Below are 24,147 nucleotides of genomic sequence, written 5' to 3' on the forward strand. Positions count from 1 at the left end.
TTCCCTTTACAGAAACCATGTTGACATTTGCCCAACAATTTATGTTCTTCTATGTGTCTGACAATTTTATTCTTTACTATTGTTTCAACTAATTTGCCCGGTACTGACGTTAGACTTAACAGTCTGTAATTGCCGGAATCACCTCTAGAGACCTTTTTAAATATTGGCATTACATTAGCTATCTTCCAGCCATTGGGTACAGAAGCTGGTTTAAAGGACAGGTTACAAACCATAGTTAATAGTTCCACAATTTCACATTTGAGTTTTTTCAGAACTCTTGGGTGAATGCCATCTGGTCCCGGTGACTTGTTACTGTTAAGTTTCTCAGTTCATTCCAAAACCTCCTCTGATGACACTTCAATCTGTGACAATTCCTCAGATTTGTCACCTACAAAGGACAGTGTTATCTCAACACAGGAGCAACTGAGTGCTGAGCATCTTTAATGATATGACAACGTAGATACCTGAATAGGATCTCAACTTTTGAAAATCTGATCATTAGTGCATTGGATAGATATATTTCTTTTTTAAAATGTCTAACTGGCTTCATGGTTACAGTATCAAAGCAGCAGGGTGAAAATGATAACTCTTTTCTAAGAGGGGTAAATACATAATTTTCCTTCCCGACTGTAAAACTCTGCACTACATATTCACCATAGTAATATGACTGTGGTATGATTATGATATAATTATGTTGCATCTTATACAAGATGTGTCATGCAAGGTGTCAATGGAAATACACCTCTACCCCGATATAATCTGACCCAATATAACACAAATTTGGATATAACGCGGTAAAGCAGCGTTTGGGGGGGCGGGGCTGCATGCTCTGGGGAATCAAAGCAAGTTCGATAAAATGTGGTTTCACCTATAACACAGTAAGATTTTTTGGCTCCCAAGGACAGCGTTATATCGGGGTAGAGGTGTATTACGATTCACTGAGTATGGTTATCCTATTTGTATGCATGTATCATTTTTGTATCTGGAGTTATGAATATTGACTATGCATCTCTATTTCAAATGTGCTTGTCCTGGGTAACACCCACAACTAGCCTTTCAGGTAAAACAGTGAAGAAGCTAGACAATGCTAATGGCCCATCAGCAAAAACAATGGGCCAATGAGTCTTGTCCTCACTGGGGACCACTTCAGACAGCCTATGGATAATGGCTGCCATGACTCATCAAGCATGCAGGGGCATCTGACTAGATCACATGATACTGAACTCCATTTTGGTACCTGTATTTTTCCACAAACTGGGCTGGGAACCTGGCTTGGAACAAAGGGGTTCCCACCATATGGAAGAAACTATAAAAGGGGGAAGCGACATCACCAACAGGCCTCACTTTCCCCACAACCCAACATCTGGATATAGCTCTGGAAGAGCGCAGACTTTGAACTGGGGAAGTGCTGGTCCCAGGTGGGAAAGAAGGAAACCCTGCCTGTGTATGAAACATCTACAAACTGCTCATACTGTCTAACAGGGTGAGACACTGTTTGATCCAAATCCTGTGTAGTATATTAGGCTTAGATTGTGTTTTTGTTCATTTGCTAAGTAATCTACTTTGATCTGTTTGCTACCACTTATAATCATTTTAAATCTATCTTTTTGTAATAAATCTATTTTATATTTTTACCTAAAACAGTGTGGTTTGAGGGAAGTGTTTGAGAAAAAATCTCAGCTCAGTTAACGAAGGTTTTGTGCATATTCCTCTCCACATCGAGGGAGGGGTGAACTGGGTAATTTTCATAATCTTACTGGTCAAGCTTTTGGCCAGGGCAGGACAGTACAGCTCCAGGGTCCTAGGTCGGGAAGCTGGTGGGTGTTTTGGCTGAAGCCTTGCTATTGTTGGTTCATGAGTGCCTGGCCAGATGCATTCATGCACACAGATGGGTGTGGTCCCTGCCTGTGGATGTTGATGTGAGTGCACGTGCGGAGGGCTTTGCAGCTTGTCACATCACAGTGCAAGAGGGAACCCAGACTGGTGAAACAGAGAGCTCATCTGTACCCCAGGTGACACCCTGGGGGGAACCTGTCACACCCACCATCACTATTATATAGTCTCAGCAAATAAAAACATTGCATTTGATTTTAACTACACTCCTAAGCAACAACCAACAGTGAACCGATGAGAAGGCCATAAAAGTCTGGCATTCCCACCTTAGCCCACATCCTAGAAATGACTGCAGAGCAACTGGAAGGCCATATTTGTCCAGAAGTCTTTTCCCTCTTAATTAAAGACCATTTTGGGGTCAATTAAGATCAGGGCCGGCTCTAGGCACCAGCCCTCCAAGCATGTGCTTGGGGCGGCACTTTCAAAGGAGCGGCTCTTCGTGCCCCCTCTCCCCGCCTTTTTTTTTTTTGGTTGTGGTGGCAAAAAGCCGGTGCCAGCCCTGGCCAGAGCCACTCACCCTGTCAGCGCGCAAGCTGGGATCTGCGCCTCCTGCTCAGCCCGACCGCGCCCTGAACAGCCCACTCTGGTGGGGAAACACAGCGCCGCCCTGGGGAGACTCAGAGCAGCAGCGGCAGCAGGACCCCTTCCCCCTCCCTGCATCCCGGACCCCACTTCCCTTCCTCCCTGGCTCCTCACACACTCAGGGACAGGGAGCCCCTCTCGTTGCCGCAGCCTGGGCTCAGCTCCAGGGGCTGCCTGGGAGAATCAGACCCAGGGAGCCACCTGAGAGATGCAGAGACCCAGCTGCTCATGCCCAGGGGGCCGCCCACGAGGTGCAGAGACCCAGCCACACATGCCCAGGGGACCACCCGGGAAGTGCAGAGACCCAACCACTTATGCCCAGGGGCCGCTAGCGACAAGCCTGGAGAGGCTTTCGAACCAGGCGGCGAGCTGGAGTCTCGCTTGAGTCTGCGTTCCAGTTCCCAGGCTGCCTCGGCTCCAGCACAGGGCCAGTCAATAAAACAGAACACAAAGTGCATTGTGGAGCAAACCTGGACTGGTTCAGAGCCTGGCCTATGAGGCTGCCTTGTGCAGGGCTTTCTAGCATGTGGCTGGGACTAGGCACCATCTGCCCCCACTCCCCCCAAGCTCAGGAGATCAGATGTTGACTTTGGGAGTTCCTCCTATTCTGTGTATGGAAAGCGGCTCCCCACAGGGCTCGCCAAGACTCATCTAACACCCTCCCACACTGTGACTTTCCCCAGCTCCCTTTTCTTCTTGCTCATAGCAGAGAAGCAAAGGAGAAATCTCCCAGACTCTGCTGCTTTTCACAACTCACCCACCTCCAACATCCCCACGCCCACTGCTGCCTCCTCCTCCCGTCCTCCGCAATCGGGAATAAGGGTGTGGCTAAGGGAAGGACTGAGCCAGGCACGCAAGAGCGAGGGGAGAGCTGTTCCCAAAGTAGCCCTGATGGCGGCAGATCGGATGGAGCCAGAGCTGCTGCTGGAGTAGCAGCGAGTCAGAGTATCTCCCTGGATCCCCTCCACCCAGGGGCGGCTCTAGGCACCAGCAAAACAAGCTGGTGCCTAGGGCGGCAAAATGTAGGGGGCGTCCCCTGCCGCCGGGGAGGGCGGGAGGCTGGGCTGGCGGACCTGCCGCAGTGATGCCTGCGGGAGGTCCACCGGAGCCCGGGACGAGCGGACCTGCCGCAGGCATGACTGTGGCGGGTCCTCTCTTCCCACGGCTCCGGTTGAGCTCCCGCAGGCATGACTGCGGCAGGTCAAGCGGAGCCGCGGGACCACGGCACCCGCCGCAGTCATGCCTGCGGCAGGTCCGCTCGTCCAGGGCTCCGGTTGACCTGCCGCAGTCATGCCTGCGGGAGCTTAACCGGAGCCGCGGGAAGAGGGGACCCGCCGCAGGACCGGGGAAGGGCGGCGCAGCGCACCGCGCTGCTTGGGGCAGCCTGATTTCTAGAGCCGCCCCTGCCCCCACCACCCACAGATCTCAGTCGGTCTCCTCCCCACAGGGCTGGGCAGGGGGCACGGATCCCGGCTCGCACGCTGACAGGGTGAATGGCTGGGCAGCCCAAGCTGCCAGGGAGCTGCTGCTGCCTCCTCCTGCCCCAGGACCCAGCCCACCGTGCACCTCCCCCGCCTCAGCCCAGCGCTGCCTGCCCTGGGTGAGGAGAGGCAGAGCCTGGCGCCGAGCGGGGCAGCCGGGGATACTGCCCCGCCTGGGGTCCCCTGCGGCTCGAGCACCTGGGGGGTCAGTGTCCCTCCTCTCTACCTGCATGGGGCAGGGGAAGCAGCTGTCAGCGCCTGCCCCTCTCAGCCCTTGCACCCCCCATACTGCTCACAGCCCCTCCACTTGTACCTTCCCCCATTGCTCCTTCACCACACCCCTTCCCCTTGTACTCTCCCTTCACCCACACCTCTCCCCTTGTACCCTCCTCCAGCCCTCTCTTCCCGCACCTCCCCCTTCCCCTGCTCTTCTTCTCCCGCAACCCTCCTGATACACCCTTTCCTCCTCCCTGAGTACATTGCACCCTGCTTCTCTGCCAGTGTAGAGCCCCAAGCATCCCCACACCCGTTCTTCTGCCTGAACTCTCTTTACTAGATCCCCATCTCTTTCCGGGTACAAGGTTTGAGGGTTAGTCCCTATGCCTTCCATGTGCATTTGGAGCACTAAAGATGGGGTTGTGGGGGATGGGGGGTGAGATTTATACGAAAGTGACATAAAAATAGGATAAACGGTTTGATCCCCACTGCAAGTGTAAATGGGGATTGCTGCGGTGAACGAGGAGGTCACTTCGGGGGGGGGAGCCCAGTGCTGGGGCAGCTGGGGGTGCGGGTGGAGGGGGGTGAAGAGAGAGCCCAGTGCTGGGGCAGCAGAGGGCGAGGGGGACACTGGTGGGCAGGGGGGGGAGCTCAGGGCTGGGGTGGGAGGCAGCCAAAAATGTTTTTGCTTGGGGCGGCAAAAAACCTAGAGCCAGCCCTGATGGAGAAGAGAGATATAGTAGAGAGAGAATCTGGTAAATTCACCAAGATAAAACTGTGTATAGATCCATTCTGGTACATAATGCTGGCATCTGTCTGCATGGCTATGTACACCTTTATGTTTTTGGAGCCTAACACAACTATCACAGGCAGAAAAATAGATATTTGACCCCATCTATTCAGTGGCTGTTGTATACCTCTCACAAAGAAAATATTCAGATATGGCATGCTTTACAGGGTGGGGAACTACAGGTAGGACCCTATTTTTAGATGGTTATGCCAATGTTAATGGGGTACGCACGGCCTTTGAGTTTAATGGGTGTTTTTTCCGCGGCTGTATCACCTGTTAGTGTGAAAAAGCATAGACCCCTATGATGGGGGACAACTTTTGGGTTTCTTTATTACAAGAAGCAGCTCAAGACTGACTATCTGAAACGACTTGGTTTTGTAGTGAGGACTCTCTGGGAGCACGAGTGGGAGGTAATGGAAGAAATGGACAGGGAGCTTGCAGATTTTTTTAAACCGAGCCCAGTTGCCCCAGCCTCTCATGCCTAGGGATGCTCTTCCTGGGGGGAGGACAAACGCTATCCACCTGTATTACAAACCTAACCCCGTGGAAGAAATCCACTATTATGATTTTACCAGCTGTAGCCTGATTTGGGGTGGATTAGTAGGGTCGGTGGAATTTATCCACTTAATTTAATTTTATTTGATTAATTAATTTTCTAATTAATTAGTAATATTAATAATAATTAATAGATATTAATAATATGGGTATGGCTCGCCAATGTGTATGATCAGAAGATAAAGTTCGTCCTGAATCAGGCTTCACAGAGTTTATAAAAGGAGCTTCGGGGTATATGACAGGAACTTACACCGAGACAGAAATAGTCATAAAGACCTTTTATTAAAAATCAATGAAACAATAAGAAAATGTTAAAATGTTAAAACAGTTCGAGATTACAAAGTTACAAAATATCACAGTTCTTTAAGAGATATATTTATGATAATACTCTGTTATAAACTCACTCTGTGCAGTAGCACTTTGGGTGTTGTTCACACTTTTGGTAGAGGAAGTGATAGTATGGGTATGACTTTAACCCTATATAAACTAGGTGCTTTAAAGGTAAAGCAGAAACTAGATTCCTTTATACTTACAGCTTTGAAAAGAAATAATACCACGGCCTATCAATAGTTAACAGCCTTGTAGATGGGTAGCATCGATGCGTAGATGGGGTGGAGATGATGGGGTAAACAGGAACAGATAGATGGGTGTATCGCCTGCCTAATGGTGATTTGTTTCACCTTTTATAGAGCATTATTCAGAAATCCTTCCTCCTATGCCCAAATTTCATCTTCCCCCCACGGAAATGTTAGGGTACACCTGCCTCATAGGCTAACATGTGTGTGCGTATGAGTGACAGTTATGTACGCATTTGTGGTGTACTTGTTAGATTTGGAGGCAAAAATCTCTATTTCCACCCTTTACTGCTATTGGCTCAGCTAAAGGTCTCCAGACATTTGCGTAGGTAATTTGTCTTATTATTATTTTTCTGAGTAAGGGTCCTAAAGGTTACCTTTAGCGACACAGGATGTCTGACCTGGATGTCTGGAGGTATCTTGCATTTCAGCTATTGCAAATCTATAAATCTATAAGCCTATTACATAAATTTATCAAAAAGACATTTTATACAGACCAACAGATTAATCCTCAGGGCTACACAGCCTGTACCCTCTCGTAAACAAAACCAAAGAATACGCTATCGGACACTCCAATATAGTTTATGACAAATTTGGACCCCTTGCAAATTATTTTGGAATTGCAAAAGTTAAAGTGTACCTCCCACGAGGCCTCTTTTTCCCATAGTTACCTGTCAGAGTGGGTGGCAAGCTTATGTTCCCACTATGCCGAACCTGTGCGGAAACCAAGCAGAGGGAGACATGGGGGCAAAAGACATATCTGGCTTCAAGACTAAGTTTGGTACGTTTATGGAGGGGATGGTATAATGGGATAGCCTAATTTTGGCAATTAATTCCTCTTTGACTACTAGCGGTAAATATGCCAAATGGCTTGTGATGGGATGTTAGATGGGGTGGGATCTGAGTTACTACAGAGAATTCTTTCCTGGATGTCTGGCTGGTGAGTCTTGCCCACATGCTCAGGGTTTAGCTGATCGCCATATTTGGGGTCGGGAAGGAATTTTCCTCCAGTGCAGATTGGCAAAAGCCCTGGGGGGGTTTTGCCTTTCTCTGCAGCATGGGGCACGGGTCACTTGCTGGAAGATTCTCTGCACCTTAAAGTCTTTAAACCATGATTTGAGGACTTCAGTGGCTCAGACACAGGTTTGATACAGGAATGGGTGGGTGAGATTCTGTGGTCTGCATTGTGCAGGAGGTCAGACTCATAACATCACACAGACCAACAGCTCGGGATACCCTTTCCCTTGTCCCAGCACACAAGGCTTTTCACAGACAATTGCTTGGAGATTGGGGTAGCTCACTCCATAGGCAAGTCAATACCCCTAACTGACACAGGAACATTTCCTTCACTGTCACAACTCTCCACACTGGTAACAGGTAAGGTATAGGGACATGGATGGCAGGTTATATACATTTGTGGTGCTCAGGCTCCAGGAATATTCAGGGCCGGGTGCCCTGCTCCAGCAATATTTGGAACTGGGTCTCTCCCCTGGCCCTGCCTGGATCGGGCCCCGGCCCCCACGGGTCTCCCCCCCGCCCCGCCACGTCCCTGCCTGGAGCAGGTCCCAGCCCCTGCCTGCCACCCCTCCCCCTGCGTGCCCCCCCCCACGCCGCACCGCGTCCCAGCCTGAGAGAAAGCAGCCCGGGTGTCTCCCCTGCCTGCTCTGTGCTGCCGGAGATCGGCTCCAGGCAGAACTGCTGTCTGCTGCCGCAGGGTCCTAGCGCCTGCTCTCCACTAATGGCAGGGCAGGCTGCCCTTACCCTGTGCTTCCGCCCTCGCCCTGAGCCTCCTCAACGCCCTAAACCCTCATTCCCAGCCAGAGCCCTCGTCCCCCCGCACCCTGGTCCTCTGCCCCAGCCCTGAGCCCCCACATCATGAGCCCCACAGCCCTCACCCCACACCCCAAACCTCTGCCCTAGCCCTGAGCCTCCTCCTGCATCATGAACCCCTCATCCCCAGCCCCAGCCAGAGCCCTCATCCCCCCGCACCCTGATCCTCTGCCCCAATCCTGAGCCCCCCCGCATCATGAACCCTTCATCCTCAGCCCCACAGCCCTCACCCCACACCCCTACCTTCTGCCCTGAGCCCCCTCCTGTATCATGAATCCCTCATCCTTAGCCCCACAGCCCTCAACCTGCACTCCCTCCTATCCCCAAACTCCCTCCCAGAGCCTGCACCACCTCCCCCTTCCTACACTCTCACCCCCAGTCCAGAGCCTGCACCCAAACTCCATCCCAAAGCCTGGGCCCCTCACCTCCTCCTGCACACCCACCCCCTGCCCCAGCCCGGAGCCTGCACCCAGCACCCAAACTCCCTCCCAGAGCCTGCACCCTGCACCCCTCCTGCACCCTAATCCCCAGCCCAGGACCTGCACCCCAGACCTCCCCCCGAAACCCCGCCCAGAGCCTTAGGCAGGTGGGGGCAGAGTTTGGGGGGGCAGAGTTTGGGGGGCGGGTTCTGGGCACCACCAAAATTTCTACAAACTTGCCACCCATGTATAGGGACACTCATCTTCCACTAACCTTGCCTTCCCAAACTGCTGATTAGACAAAGTCATTAACTCACAAGGCTGCCTAGACTCCCCCAAAATTTCCTTGTCCTCCTCTCTTTTCTCCCAGCACACACGGCTGGTTACAGACAAATACTGAGAGAGTGGGTGTGACATTATGAGTGTCATATAATATGTCATTGAAAGGTGACACAGGGCCAGAAAGAGTTAATCAACTCATAGACTGACATGACCCCTGGCCAAACTTTAAAGACTTGTTAAGAAGATATGTAAATGAATAGAGCTTTGAAATGCAAGCTGTTATATCCTTGGGGGCAGCGGGTTTAGGAAAAAATCACTTGAGGCCAGAGGGAGACAGCTAACAAAGCTACCATTTATTTACAGACAAGGAGCTCACCTGACCAGCTCAAGCTAGCTGGGCTATCCCCTAATAATCTAACTCAGTTGCCATAGGAACAAAAACCATGACAACCAAATACACAACACATCCCCCCCCCCACCAATAAGAACATCCCCTAAATAAAACACACATTAGACTAGAGAAGGAGGGTAGACTGCCTCCATTCCTGGCTAAACCCTGGGGATTATTTTGCCCCATAACCGTGGGTTCGCCCTAGCTAAAGATCCAGCCGATGAGGAGGCCTTCTGTCTCTAGGTGGATTACGGTGAACTTCTGGTGTTGTTGCACCCGAAAGTACCATGGGCTCAGGCTTGACAATGGGCTCAGCTTCGCAGCACGAACGGGTTAGGAGGTGGTATCAGCTCGTGCTGGGCAAAGGGGTATCTCAGCTGCCAGCTGTAATGGAGGAGAAGAGTCAGGAACAGGTGATTCTTGATTCGGTGTCTCACCAGAAGAGGTGAAGTCAGACCACTCAACTGCAGATGTGTCCTGAGACTGGCATGACCTGGCAACAGCTGATCTACATATCGCCGCCTGGTAAGATTCTCTGCAGTCCGGACTATGTAGGAAACAGGTCCTGTTTGAGTGATGATCGTGGCAGGGACCCATTTAGCTCTGGAAGTATAATTCCAAGCCAAAACTGGCTGTCCTGAGCTAAAGGTTCGGTCTTTTGCTCTGGGTGCCCGTCTGATGACTTGATATTGCTGCTGACGTTGCACAATTTGTCGGGGTTCAGAAGGTTTCAGCAGATAAAAGCAAGTGCGCAGCTGTCGTGTCATCATTAGAAAGGCCGGGGATGCCTTGGTCGTAGCATGAGGTGTGTTTCTGTAGGAAAGTAAGAAGGTATCCAGATGCTTTTGAATGGAGTGTTGTCCCCTTGCTGATTTCAAAGCGTGTTTCGTTGTCTGCACAAATCTTTCATCTAATCCATTGGTGGATGGATGATATGGTGCTGAAGTGATATGGTGTATCCCATTTGCCTTCATAAAATTTTGAAACTCCTGAGAGATGAACTGCAGTCCGTTGTCGCTCACAAGTTGTTCTGGCAGACCGAAACGACTAAAGAGTCCTCGTAGTTTTTGGATAGTACTCTCTGCAGTAGTGGATTGCATTAGAGAGACTTCTGGCCATTTAGAATGGGCATCTACTGCCACCAAGAACATGCTTCCTTCAAGGGGGCCAGCGAAGTCAACGTGAATACGTTGTCACGGGTTTTCAGGCCAGTCCCGTGGGTGTAGGGGTGCCCACTGGGGTGCATTCCTCACACCCTGACATGACATACAAGCTTTTGCCTTCTCTTCAATAGCACTGTCCAATCCAGGCCACCAAAAATAGCTTTGTGGAATTTCCTTCATGCGCACTATTCCACAGTGACCGGAATGTAGCTGTTCTAACATCTGTGATCTCAGTGGTGGTGGAATAATGACACGTCTCCCCCACAACAAACAACCAGATTGGGCTGATAACTCCATCTTCCTGGACATGTAGGTAACAAGGTCGGGTGAGACTGGAGAGGTTTGTCGAGATTTTCCATGCATCACCAGGTCCATAACCTGGGACAATACTGGGTCAACGCTAGTTGCCTTCTCTATCTGAGTAGCAGTGATGGGTGTATTCTCTACCTGTTCAAAGTAGAAGATTTCCTTTTGGGCACTATCTTGATGTTTGACTGGCGAAGGCAACCTTGAAAGGCCATCTGCATTGCTGTGCAGAGTGGATTTCCAATATTTGATTTCATATGTGTGTGCTGAAAGTAACAATGCCCAATGTTGCATACGACTAGCAGCTAATGAGGGAATGCCTGTGTAGGGTCCAAAAATTGACGTCAGAGGTCGATGGTCTGTGAGAAGAGTAAACTTCCACCCAAACAGGTACTGATGAAACTTCCGAATTCCTAAAACAATTCCTAATGCCTTACATTCGATTTGGGCGTAGTTAGTTTTTGCTTTGCTTAGAGTGCGTGAAGCAAAAGCAATAGGTCTCTCTTCTCCCGAAGGCATAATGTGTGACACGATTGCTCCCACACCATAAGGGGAGGCATCGCAGGCCCAATTGTAGGTGTAAGGATGGATTAAAGTGCGTTACAACTTCAGAATTTAGCAATGCATCCTTAGCTTTGTTAAATGCAACATCACAGGCTTCAGTCCACTTCCAAGCCTTGTTCTGCCCAAGGAGCTCGTGAAGTAGTTTTAGCAGTGTGGCTAACTGTAAGATGAACTTACCATAATAGTTCAGTAGTCCTAGAAACGAGCGCAGCTGGCTTACATTTCGAGGTTGGGGAGCCTCCACAATAGCCTTAACTTTTGCAGGGGCCTTATGAAGACCCGCAGCATCAATGATGTGTCCCAAATATTCAACAGAGGGCTGGAAGAATTCACACATGTCTTTTCGAACTTGTAGGCCATACTCCTCCAGTCTTTGTAGGGTTGCCTCTTTAAGTGATCCTCTTCATTCCTTCCAATGACCAGGATATCATCCAGATAGCACTGGACTCCTGGCAAGCCACACAAGATCTGGTCCATAGCCCTCTGGAACAGGGCGGGAGCAGACATTATTCTGAAGGGTAGGCGACAGTATTGATAAAGCCCCTTATGAGTCACAATAGTCAACAGATCTTGGGACTTTTCATTGACGTGCATCTGTAAATATGCTTGACTCAGATCAATCTTATTGAACTTTTGTCCCCCAGCCAGGCCTGCGAAGAGGTCATTGATGTGGGGAAGTGGGTATTGCTCTGCACCCAAAACTGGGTTGACGGTGACTTTAAAATCACAGCAAATCCAGAGGGAGCCATCTTTCTTCACTATTGGAACGATAGAAGTGGCCCATGAGCTATGGGTAACTGGTATTAGGACTCCATTGGTGACCAGGCGCTCCAGGTCTGCTTCAACTTTTGGCCTGATGGCATATGGCACAGTTCGGGCTTTCAGATATTTTGGTGGACTGTCATGTTTAATGTTCAATGTCACAGTGATTCCCTTCATACTTCCCAAATCATCTCCAAAAACAGCAGCATGTTTCCTTAGTATAGGGGTTAGACTGGTTTCTTCTTTAGTCATCCGGTGCACTTCTGCCCAGTTCAGTTGAATCTTCCCAAGCCAAGACCTACCCATTAAGGCTGGGTAGTTTCCTCTCACCACAAACAGTGGCAATTTAGCAGCCTATCCATTGAGCTCCACCTTAACATCAGTAGTGCCCAACATGGGCACAGCTTCTCCCGTATACGTCTTCAGAACAGTTTTTGTTGCCTTAAGTGGAAGATGCTGTAGGTTTTCTTTATACACAGTCTCGGAGACCAGCGAGACGGCTGCACCGGTGTCCAGTTCCATGCGTATAGGTTTGCCATCCAACAACGGGGCCCACTGCCAAAAACAAAACATGCAATGGCACTTCCTCTTGCGCTGAAGTGTCACCTTGATCATCCTGGGTCTGCTCTAGGGTATGCAGGGTTCCTCTTTTTGTCAGCCAGACCACAGGCCTCTTTTTCTTTTGTTTACAGGCACACTCAATGTGTCCCTTTTTGCCACAGTGTCGACACACCAGGTCCTTACACCAGCATTCTTATGCCTCGTGACCCGGCTTACCACAGCGGTAACATTCTTGACTCTGCACAGTTTTGTGGGTCGGTTCTTGTGACACTTTTTGCACCCTAGAGGATGCACCAATGTATTGCGCCTCCCTTGTAGCCAGTTCCATGGAGACAGCAATATCAACAGCCTTCTGTAATGTAAGCTGAGCCTCTGTCAGTAGGCGCTTCCGTATAGCTTCACTGTAGAGGCCACACATTAACCTATCACGCAGGGCATCATTTAACATCTCTTTAAATTCACAGTGTTCTGCTAGCTTTTTTAAATTGCTACAAATTGTACAACTGTTTCATCTTCCTTTTGGTCTCTTTTGTGGAACCTGTATCTTTCAGCAATTACTAGTGGTTTGGGGAAAAATGGGACCCCAGGATTTCCACAATGTCACTGTAAGATTTAGTCTCAGGCTCAACAGGGTGTAGTAAGCTGCGAAGCAGGGAGTAGGTTTTAGCCCCAACAACACTTAAGAATATTGGCACCGTCTTTGCTTCTGTAATGTCATTTGCAATAACAAAAAGCTCAAAACACTCAGTATATACATGCCACTGCTCTATATTCTCATCAAAAGGTTCCAGTGGCCTGGTCAGAGTAGCCATGATTTTTAGTTTCACTTTCACAGTCAGTGCAAACAAGCAGGTTTTGTGTTTGTTTGTTCTTTACCTTGACTTCTACTGTTAGGCCTGAATAAAGATGTAGCACAAAACCAGTTATGCCAACCTGACTGAAGTCAGGCTAACAGAGGTTTCTGGGTAATCCCAGAGTGGAAAAGTACTGAGAAGCAGCATTGTTTTACAGAGCCCTGGAAAACATGAGATAAGCCTGAGATAAGCCAGGGATTGCATTCCTGGCATACCATTAGCTGTGCTAAGGACAGTGTTTGAAGAACTGATGAGAAACTCTAGCATCCCACGGTTCAGATTCTAACTCTTTGGTTGAGTTATAGGTTTGTTTAAAACTCTCCTGTATTTCTAACTTTTGGGTGTTGTTAAGATATAATTAATAATCTAAAGTTGTAGACATAAAGTCTAGGCATGTGTGTATATTAAAAGTGTCTAGTTTTAGTTTGTTAAACAAAGGGAGGTGGGTTTTGCTCAAGTGAGTGATGTATGACGTAATAAAACTGTCTATATAGGCTAATACTAAGCTGTAAAGAGGTGGCTGGTTCTCACTGGAGACGAGCTGCCCTTTATTGATGCGTGCACTTGTCAATAAAGGGCTTTTGATCAGACCTTGCTGGTGTTGCCTGTTTCTCTGTGATCAGACAACTAATTTCACTGTCGGGGTTAAAGTCCCCAACATACTTCCTTCTGTTACTGGAGCAGCACCGAAATCCCATCCATCGTCGCCACTTGTTATATCCTTGGGGGCAGCCGGTTTAGGAAGAAATCACTTGAGGCCAGACAGCTAACATAACTACCATTTTATTTACAGACACAGAGCTCACCCAACCCGCCAAAACTGGCTGGGCTATCCCCTAATAATCTAACTCAGTTGCCATAGGAACAAAAACCATGACAACCAAATACACAACACCCACCCCCAGTTCCCCTTGCTGCAGGGGCAGCTGTGTGACTGCTGCTGTTGTCAGTGGGGTTCACATGGCTCAGGCCAGACACCTGGGCTGGGGACAACCCCACCCCCCCCGCCATATCACTGGGAGAGTGGCTGGGCCCAGGGTGTTCACAACCCTGACCTCACCCCTCCCTGAGCCCAGCCTGGCTCCTCACCTGGAACAAAGCAGCAGCGTCCATCGGCATCGCTGCTGCCAGAGTCCCAGGCGCTGCTGCTGTCCCATGCTGAGCTGCTGGTGCTGGGACTGGGATCTTCCACCTCCTGGCCTGAGGGGGCTGGAAGGTCCTCAGTGGCCGGGCAGGGCGATGCCTCCTGCTGGGAATGAGGGCTGGGCTCCTGGGGCTGCTGCTGCCCACACAACATGCCCCAGAGCCTCCCTGCCCGGCGCCCCTCCTGGGCTGGGTCCTGTCTGCGAAACCCCATCCTGAGCCAGCTCCATCTGGGCCTGGTCGAGGCCTCTCCCAGCTCAGTGCCTGCGCCGGGAGCTGGTTTTGTTCGCCAGAAGGCTGGGCACTTCCGCCTTCTGGCCTGGACGGGAGCTGCTTCCCCGCCAGCGGGGATGGAGAGGTGGCTCTGGTCCTTGGGAAGATGGCAGCTGCTTCCCTCAGGCTCTGGGGCCACCTGCAGAGCCTTCTTCCCGAACATCCTCAGGAGCCCGGCCATCCTGGAATCGAGCGGGGAGCAGGTGTGAGTCTGGGCTCAGGGCAGCCTTTCACTCATGGGCCTTTTCGGTCCCTCCTCAGCCCTGCTCCAATCAGAGCAGCCCCTTCTCCCCCCACAGGAGTGCAGGGAGTGCAAGCTACACACACTGGCAGGAGTTCATTGCATGATCTGCTCCCAGTGTTCCCCCTCCTAATCCCTGCTGCTGCTGCTGCAATATCCAGGAAGTCTCATCCTTTTAGAGCAATGGGGTCAGTCCCAAAGACCATCGGTTAGTCTGGACAAGCAGCCCCCTCCTGTCATCCCAGGCCACACTCCCCCACCCAGGCTAGAGAAGGAACAGAACCCAGGAGTCCAGACTTCTCCAGGGAAACCATTCCCCACATCAAAGTCACAAAGACGCTAGGCACAGCAAGACCAGGGCCCTCCTCATTCCCCCTTGATTTCCATGCTCAGCAGCTCACAGGGTCTAGCCTAGCTCAGAGACTCTCAGCCTGGGGAACAGTGTCCCACAAGGGAAGGGCTGGGAGCTCCATTGCTGGGACCTTTCCAAACACACTGGAGACAGCTCTGGAGAAGCCCCTGCCCAGTCTGAGAGTGAGAGGCTCTTCAGGGCTGTTTGCAAATGAAATCCCCCTTTGGAGATGTTCTCTCCCCATCTTTCTGCCTCTCCCCAGACAGACAGGGGAAGCCATCGACGAACCCTAATGCTACTCACTTGCTGTAGGTGATGGTATGATGGATGTTCAGGGTCAGCAGATGTCCCTCACCCTCCTCCTCATTCCCCAAGCCCAAGGCAGGCTGGAGAGGGTGGTGACCTGAGGAGTTACCCTGCCCAGCCAGCAGGCAGAGTGATGACACTAGGGCGATTGACTGGCTGTGAAAACAAGAGTCTGTCTTATTGCCAGGGGACAGAGAAAGTCAGCCAGCAGCAGCGGGGTGCAGAACACTGCCCTAGTATGGAGGTGACAGCAGCTCCAGGATCCTGACATCCCAGCACTTTACACACCTTCCTGGAGCCTCCCAACCTCCCTGGGCTGTAGCCATGGGACCCCAACCCTACTGATGGCAAACGGGCCTCAGCTACCGGCTCAGGGTCACACCGAGTGTCAGAGCCATGGATGGGACCCCTTAACCACTGCTGCACACTCCCTCCCACAGCTGGCAATTGCAACCAAGCCCTAATGTGCAGTCCCCCTGCCTTTGAGAGAGAGCATCACTCCTGCTTCCATAGCTGCCTATGGATCTGTGGGACTGGGCAAGTTGCTCCCTCTCTCTATGGCTCTCTGGGACTCACACCCCCGAATGGGCTTTAAAAAAGGCAATGGTTAAAGTTTGGCCCCAACTATTTCTTATTTCTCTACACCAGCCATTTTAGCAAAGTTTAGAATTCTTGATGTTCACCACCTGGAAACGTCCCTTTCTTCTTCGCAGACAGCTTGAGCCTCCCTCCTCACCCAGGCTCTCTGCTGCCAGGAGTTAGAGAATTGACCCTATTCCCATTGGACCTACCCAAGGAGTCACACAGCAAAGCAGTGACAGAGCCAGAAAGAGAAGCCGACAGTCCTGACTCCTGTTCTAACTAACAGACAACAACCCCCACGGAGGCAGGGATAGAGCCCAGGAAATAAGGGGTGGACATTTTCATGGAAACCGTTTTCTGTCAGAAAATCCATTCAGACTAAACCACTTTGTTTCTTGAAATCATAACAAGTAGGAAGAAAATTTTTGCAAACAAATATTTGTTTGCAAAACAAGAGCATCTCCTGTTTGTCACAGTGCATTAAACTGTCTCGTTGTACACAAAAAGGAGACACTGTGATCTAGAAAGTTAGATGAGATGCTTCAGTCTGAGCTAAGTAGTTGCTGCTCTTAACAATTTGAAAAGAATAAAATACCAATCAAACAGAATATTATATCATAATCTGATATGGCTCAATGTGATAGGACACCCCCTATTCTGCACTGCTACTAGTGACACTCTTCAATGGATCGCCAGCATCCACCCAGCGAAAGGTAGGTGGGAGAGGATTGTTATTCGTACTTGACAGAAGGAGAAACTAAGGCTGAGAAAGGAGCAGTGAATTGTCTTAGCTGATACAGCCAGTCAGTAGCAGAGTTGCTCTCAAATGAGCTACAGACCAACAATTGTTCATAGTAATTCTTCAGCAAGTATTTTAGAAGAATTGGAATGTTAGAGAGGATCATGAACTGCTCCGAGACAATGAATGGAGAGCAGCATCAACACTGGTCAAACATATAACTGGTTGTGACTTATTTGCTTGGTCATAAAAGAGAACAACAAAGACCAGAGTTTCTTCCCTGTCAATAGCCCCCTCCTCAGCCAATCAAGGTTGAGACTTTGAGGGGTGGGAGGCTAAGGGTTCTCATCAAATAGCCCAAAGAATGGTGCAGGTCACCACCAGGGGCGGCTCTAGAAATTCCGCCGCCCCAAGCAGGGCGGTGTGCTGTGCCGCTCGTGCCGCCCTTCCCCGGTCCCATGGCCGGGGCAGAAGTGGCTGCGGACGGTCCTGTGGTCCCGCGGCTCCGGTGGAGCATCCGCAGGCATGCCTGTGGGAGCTCCGTCCGAGCCGCGGGACCAGCGCACCCACCACAGTCATGCCTGCGGGAGCTCAAGCGGAGTCGCGGGAAGAGGGGACCCTCCGCAGTCATGCCTGTGGCAGGTCCGCTCCTCCCAGGGCTCCGGTGGACCTCCCGCATGCATGACTGCGGAAGGTCCGCCGGAGCCAAATGCCGCCCTGCCAGGACAATGCTGCCCCACGCGCCGGCTTGGCGTGCTGGGGTCTGGAGCCGGCCCTGGTCACCACCGAAGGGATCACTCTCAGAGCACTATTCCAGTCTCACCTCTCTGTGAGGGCCTCCCACAACCCCCCTGTCATCTCTGCACACACAGAGCTCCTGGTGGTGGGAGAAGAGCAGAGGAAAAGGACAAAGGAAGCAAGAAGAGAAAGGTAGGAGGGACAGAGGAAAAGGGAAAACAAAAAGGAGAAACCCCAATGTTCCCAGGGATTCTAAGGGACAAGTCCTATGGTTGCCACCTCAATCTAGTGTTTTCCATTGCTAGAATTCAGCCGGCACCTGATGGATCAGACCGAACAGGTTCCAAAGAGGGTTCTCCTTGCGCTCACGTATGTTAAAGTGAATTCTCTCTCAGTCCTCAAGGAGAGACCTCAAGAAGATGTGCTGAAGCAAAGCTACAGGGATCTCCAAGGTTGCCCCTGTCCTGCACCCCTGTCCTGCCTGGCTGATGTCAAGATCTCTCTGTGAGATCATCGCCTCCCCACCACCTTTGTCCAATAGGCTGAGATCCTGCCAAAGGCCCTTGTCGTGTCACTGCCACACCCACCCCTCCCCTGCAGTGCTGATGTCCTGCCCCTGTCCAGCCACATTGGATGGTTGAGCTGCTTCCCCTGGACTGTGTAGTCGGTGTCATCCCACAATGACTCTTCATTGTGGGATGACACCGACTACACAGTAGAACACGAGAGTCTCTTCCCCAAGCCGCAATCAGCTTTTCATAAGTTAGTAGACTTTATGGCCAGAAGGAACCATTAGAGCATTTAATATGATCCCCTGCGAATCTTAAGGCCTCCTATATGTCAGAAGTGCTGGGTTTTACTTTTACTCAAACATTTTCCAGAAAGGCATCTAGTCTTTATTAGAAGATCTCAAGAGATGGAGAAGCCATGATTTCTCTTGGTAGTTTGTTCCAATGATGAATAACCCTCTTACAAATCTGGGTCTTATTGTCATTATACTTTTTCTGATTTCTGCTTCGATCCATGGGGTCTTGTCATGCCTGTCTCTGCTATATAAAAGAGCCCTTTTATACTCAACATTTTCTCTCCATGAACTCAAGCAACTCACCTCTCATTCTTCTTTTGTACATAGTAAGCAGATTGAGCTTTTCCAATGTCTCATTACAAGGCATCATCCCCATCACTCAATTATGAATCTTTTCTGTACCCGCTCCAATTTTTTTAACATAATATTCAAAATGTGGACACAAGAACTGGATTCAACATTCCAATATCAGTCTCACCAATGCTGGATCACTTCCCTTTCCATACTCACTACTCTATCCATCCAAGAATGGCTTTAACCTTTTTTACCATAGTTTCACATGGACAGGTTATGTTGACCAGTTCATCCACTATGGCCCTGAAATCCTTTTCAGGGTCACTGTTTTCCAGTGGACTGTCCCTCATTCTGCAAGGTGTCGCCTGACTCCTTTGTGACTGTGTTGGTGTCACTAGGCATAAGCAGAGGAAAAGGACAAAGTGTCAATGAAGCCCCCCTGCTCTGGGTCTACGTGAGCCAAAGCAACTCCATCTTGTGAACTTCAACCAACCTAAATGTTAACAGCCTAAAAGCAAAATGTGTAACAGTCAGCTTTTCTAGCAAACAGCTAACAGCTGTAGCTTTGCTCAAACTAGCAAAGGTGATAGAAATGGGGAAAGTCTACATGCGCCTGGGCCGACAAGGCCAAAGATAAGCATGCGAATGGGAACTTTTCTAACACGCTAAAATGTAATGTTTAAAGTAACTGCTGTTGGAAAAGGACGGGTGAGGGGGAAAACAATAAAAGACTTACACAAACAGCTTAAGGTATAAATGCTGGGACCCCGCCTGCGTGCGGGTGTGTGCAGGATTTGAGAATGCTTTTTCTCCCTGGCACCTTATTTGAGCTCAAATAAACTTGGTTTGCTTCTCCACCCTGGTGTGTTAATTAGTGTGATGCACACCGGGCAACGAACCCCCACTGTTGCTGTCCTCGGGCCCTCTGGGTCGGCAACAACTGGAAGCATGGGTTTGCATACGGCTTTATTAAAAGCTAATTATTCAGTAAGTATTTTAGAAGAACTAGCCCATTAGAGAGAGAATCATGAATTACTCAAAGACAATGAATGGAGAAAAGCAGCAAGAGAAATCAAATACATGTTTGGTTAGGCTTATTTCCTTGGTCTTAAAAGCAGTAACAAGGACCTGAGTCTCCTCCCTCACAATAGCCCCATGTTCGCCCAATCAGCATCGAGACTTTGAGAATTAGAAAGCTGAGAGTTCTCACCAGATGTCCCAGGTAACCACTGGAGGGAGTTACTCTTAGAGCACTATTCCAGCCACGTGTCTTTGGGAGGGCCTCCCGCAATGAGAGTTGGAGTGTAACACCCCCCCCCCCACTACCCCCCACTCCACATGCACTGACAGGTCCTGGTGGTGAAAGGAGAGCAAGGGAAAAGGACAAAGATGCAAGAGAAGAGAAAGGAGGGAGAGAAAAGGGAAACAAAAAGGAGAAACCCCAAAGTCCCCAGTGATTCTAAGAGAAAAAGTCCTAGGTCGGAAATAAACTGCTGCCCCCACAATCTAGTGTTTTCCTTTCTTAAAAATCAGCCGGCACCTGATGGATCAGACTGAACAGGTTCCAAACCTCTCGGAGGCTCTTACTTTATATATAGGGACGTCTGTTTTCTAGCAAAATCAATAAAAGAAAAGGAGAAAACTCCAAAGAGAGTCCTCTTTGTGCTCACGTACGTGAAAGTGAATTCTTTCTCAGTCCTCAAGGAGAGACCTCGAGAAGGAGACATGCTGAAGCAAAGCCACAGGGATCTCCAAGGTTGCCCCTGTCCTGCACCTCTGTCCTGCCTGGCTGATGTCAAGATCTCTCTGTGAGATCATCGCCTCCGTACCACCTTTGTCCAATAGGCTGAGGTCCTGCCAAAGGCCCTTGTGATGTCACTGCCACACCCACCCCTCCCCTGCAGTGCTGATGTCCTGCCCCTGTCCAGCCACACTGGATGTTTGAGCTGCTTCTCCTAGATCATCCCACTCAATGACTCTTCATTGTGGGATGATACCGACTACACAGTAGAACATGAGACGCTCTTCCCCATGCTATGCTCAGTTGTTCATAAATTAGCAGATTTTATGGACAGAAGAGACAATTAGAGCATGTAATCTGACACCCTGCATATCACATGTTTTCTGTATAGCATAGTAGCTAGTTTTTCACTAAACACGTTCCAGAAAGGCATCTAGTCTTCATTAGAAGACATCAAGAAATGGGCAGTTCCCACCACTTCCCTTTCTAGTTTGTTCCCTTGGTGATTCATCCTCACTGTTGAATATTTGTGCCCTATTTCTAATATGAATTGGTCTCTTTTGAGTTTCCAGCCACTGGGTCTTGTTATCCTTTTCTCTGCTAGATTAATGAGCCCTTTAATACCTGATATTTTCTCTCCATGAAGTCACTTCAACACTTCATTGACGTCAACTCCTGATCTTTTTGATAATCTAAACAGGCTGAGCTCTTTCAATAGCTCACTAGCAGGCATTTTTCTCCAGCCCTCAAAATGTTTCATTGCTTTTTGCTGCCCCATCTCCAATATTTCAAAATCTTTTTCAAAGGTGGACGCCAAAACTGGATGCAGTATTCCAGGATCAGTCCTACCGATGATGTGTCACCTCCCTGTTGGTGTCCCTAGGCCTAAGTAAACCAAAGTTGTGACTTTGGGCCTGAGTGAACCAAAGTTCTTCCATGCTGTAAACTTTAACCAGCCTAAGATGCTAATAAACACCAAGCAAAATGTGTAACTGTCAGCTTTCTTAGCTTGCAGCTGTAGGACAGCTCGAAACAGCAAAAAGCGGCAGTAAGGGGGAGAAGGGGGAGGAAAATCTGCATGCGTCTGTGCTGTGAAGGCCATAGATAAATATGCGAATGAGAACAGTTCTAACAAGCTACATTATAGTGTTAAGTGTAACTGTTGCAAGGGGGAGGGAGGAAGGGGGAAAAACAAGGGGGGTATAAATGTTGGGACCCTGCCTGCGTGCAGGTGTGCAGGATTTGAGAATGCTTTTTCTCCCTGGCACCTTTTTTGAGCTCAAATAAACTTGGTTTGGTTCTCCACCCTGGTGTGTTAATTAGTGTGATGCACACCGGGCAACGAACCCCCGCTGTTGCTGTTCTCGGGCCCTCTGGGCCGGCAACATCCCTGTGCTACTCACTGCTCTTTTCCTACATCTAATGATGGCGTTAGCCCTGTTCACCACAGTATCACACTGGGTGCTCATGTTGAATGGCTTGCCCAGCATGGTCCCTAAATCCTCTTCACAGTTAGTGCTTTCCTGGATACATGTCCCCATTCTGTAGGTGTGGCCTGCATGCTTTATTGCTAGGTATAGGACCTTTCATTTGGTTCTTTTCAAACTTGTTTTCTTTGAATGGGTCCAGCTTATCAAGGGATCTGATTGCTCTGTGTCACTGCCCTGTCCTCAGCATTAATTACCACTCGGCTAGTATTTTATCACCCACTGATGTTAGCGGCAGTGATTTTATATTGCGTTACAGTTCACTGATATTTATTTTCAAGAATTAGTCCTTGAGAGCCTCTTCATATCCCTAGTGCCCAGAACCTGCTCCGCAGAGCCCAGCGAGAAAAGGCCGCCCAGCCCAGCTGTTCCATAGGGGCTACGCACAGAACACACTTAGGAGCTTGTGTTATCTATAGGTTCTGAACAAGAGGCGAGGGTCATCAGCTTATAAAGACACTCTAGACCGGTAGCGTAGACAGGCCCCAAATGTATCTAAGTTTCCTGCCTTGCAAAATAGGAGAGAGAAAAAACATAACCTTGATTAGCTTTATGTTATAGTTGTGGAAACTGAGGGATACAGAAGCAAAGAGATTCGCTCATGGTCAAAAAGGCAGGAATAGAAAATGGCAGATCTGCTGATAGTCAGTCCTGGGCCCTAGACGTGTTTATCCTGGCCTCTCTGCTTCAGCTCCAGTAACAACCCAAGTAGAGATTTTCTTCTTCTCCATGTCCTTTAACTTCATGTCACGGCAGAAGAAAGATTTTTTCTTACCAGCTGGCTCCAATGCATGTAGATGTCTTTCCAGAAGATGTGCTCTGGCTCAGTCACACATCATAGGTTTTCTGGAGAAAGCACTCGGTGACATTCTAGGGCCTGTGTTATACAGAAGATGGACATAATGGTCCTTTCGGACCTTAAACTTTTTCTTTTGCTAGGAGGATAGTGCTGGACATTTTCTCACATTCACTTTCCTTTGGAATAATTTAAATCCAGTCCAAAGGATTTCCTCTTCCATGTGTCTTCAGCACCTTTCATAGAAACAGTTACTATTAGCCCACAGGTTTCCAGTTTCAGGCTGTCCCAGGGTGCGATGGCCATTAAAGGGGGTTGCAGCTCAGCTGAACCTAACCCTAGGTGAAGGGAATAAGTGCAGAGGTCACATCAGAAGGAGCAGCATGTAACTAGGATCCAGGCCTGTTGGGCAATATAAGGACAGCCTGTGCTCAGCCAGGAGAGAGACCCCCAATGGGAGCAGACCTGGGAGGGGCTTGGATAGTCCTTTAAAGGCAGTTTAGGTTCACAGTAGGGGATGGAACAGCCAAGCTACTAGGGATGGAAGCTGGGCCTCCTGGTAGTGTCCAGGAACGAAAGCACAGGATCTGCGTGGAAGTGTCCTGCAAAAGGGCACGCTCCATCCACCCTCCACCCCAGACACTCCAGACATTTTCATCGGGCCTCTGCCCCATGGACCCGACTGCCCCTCCCCTGCCCTTTCACCATGAGCCAGCTGCACGATTTGCAGCCAGTTCAGTTCCAGACCGCGCCAAGGAAACATCTGTACATGCTTGTGCTCCACACCCTTCACTTCCTCATCCTCACGTCCTGCCCCGACACAAAGGGGCGGGACCTCCTGCCACCTCTCGAGGGTGAGACATCCCAGTGGACCAGCCTATACTCCACCCTGGTTCCAAGACCCCACCGGAGATATCAGTTGGTGGCTCCTCCACAGGGCCATGTGGAGGAGCCATGTACAGGCATGTACTTCACCTGCTTTACCCCTAACCTGGACACCTGCCCCTTCTGTGGTGCAAGGGAAACCCTGGTGCACGTTTATCTAGTATGTGCCTGGTTGCAGCCCCTTTTCCAGCAGAATGGATTCTCTCTAACCCTCCTCCCGAGCCCGGCAACAGAGATGCCAGGATGACACAGGGCAAAAGAATGTTTGATGCATGAAGCATCATCTAAAATCACCTTCCAAGGAGTTAAAGAGAAACCAGGATAAAATCAAGGATTCAAAATTCATATTGTTACTGCTAGTTGGGATAATAATTTGCTACTGAAATAATACATCTGAAGAATTATATAAAAGTACCCAATAGAACAAAAAGCTCTACTTGCAAAAATTGATCCTCAGACCCGCTAGGCTTGTTAGCTGTTAACAGTATGGAAAGCTGTACCTTCAAGGGTTTTTCCCCTCTGTTTGGACTTGTGGTGAGGA

The sequence above is a fragment of the Mauremys reevesii genome, linkage group 15, assembly GCF_016161935.1.
Source record: "Mauremys reevesii isolate NIE-2019 linkage group 15, ASM1616193v1, whole genome shotgun sequence".
NCBI classification, from domain to species: Eukaryota; Metazoa; Chordata; order Testudines; family Geoemydidae; genus Mauremys; species Mauremys reevesii.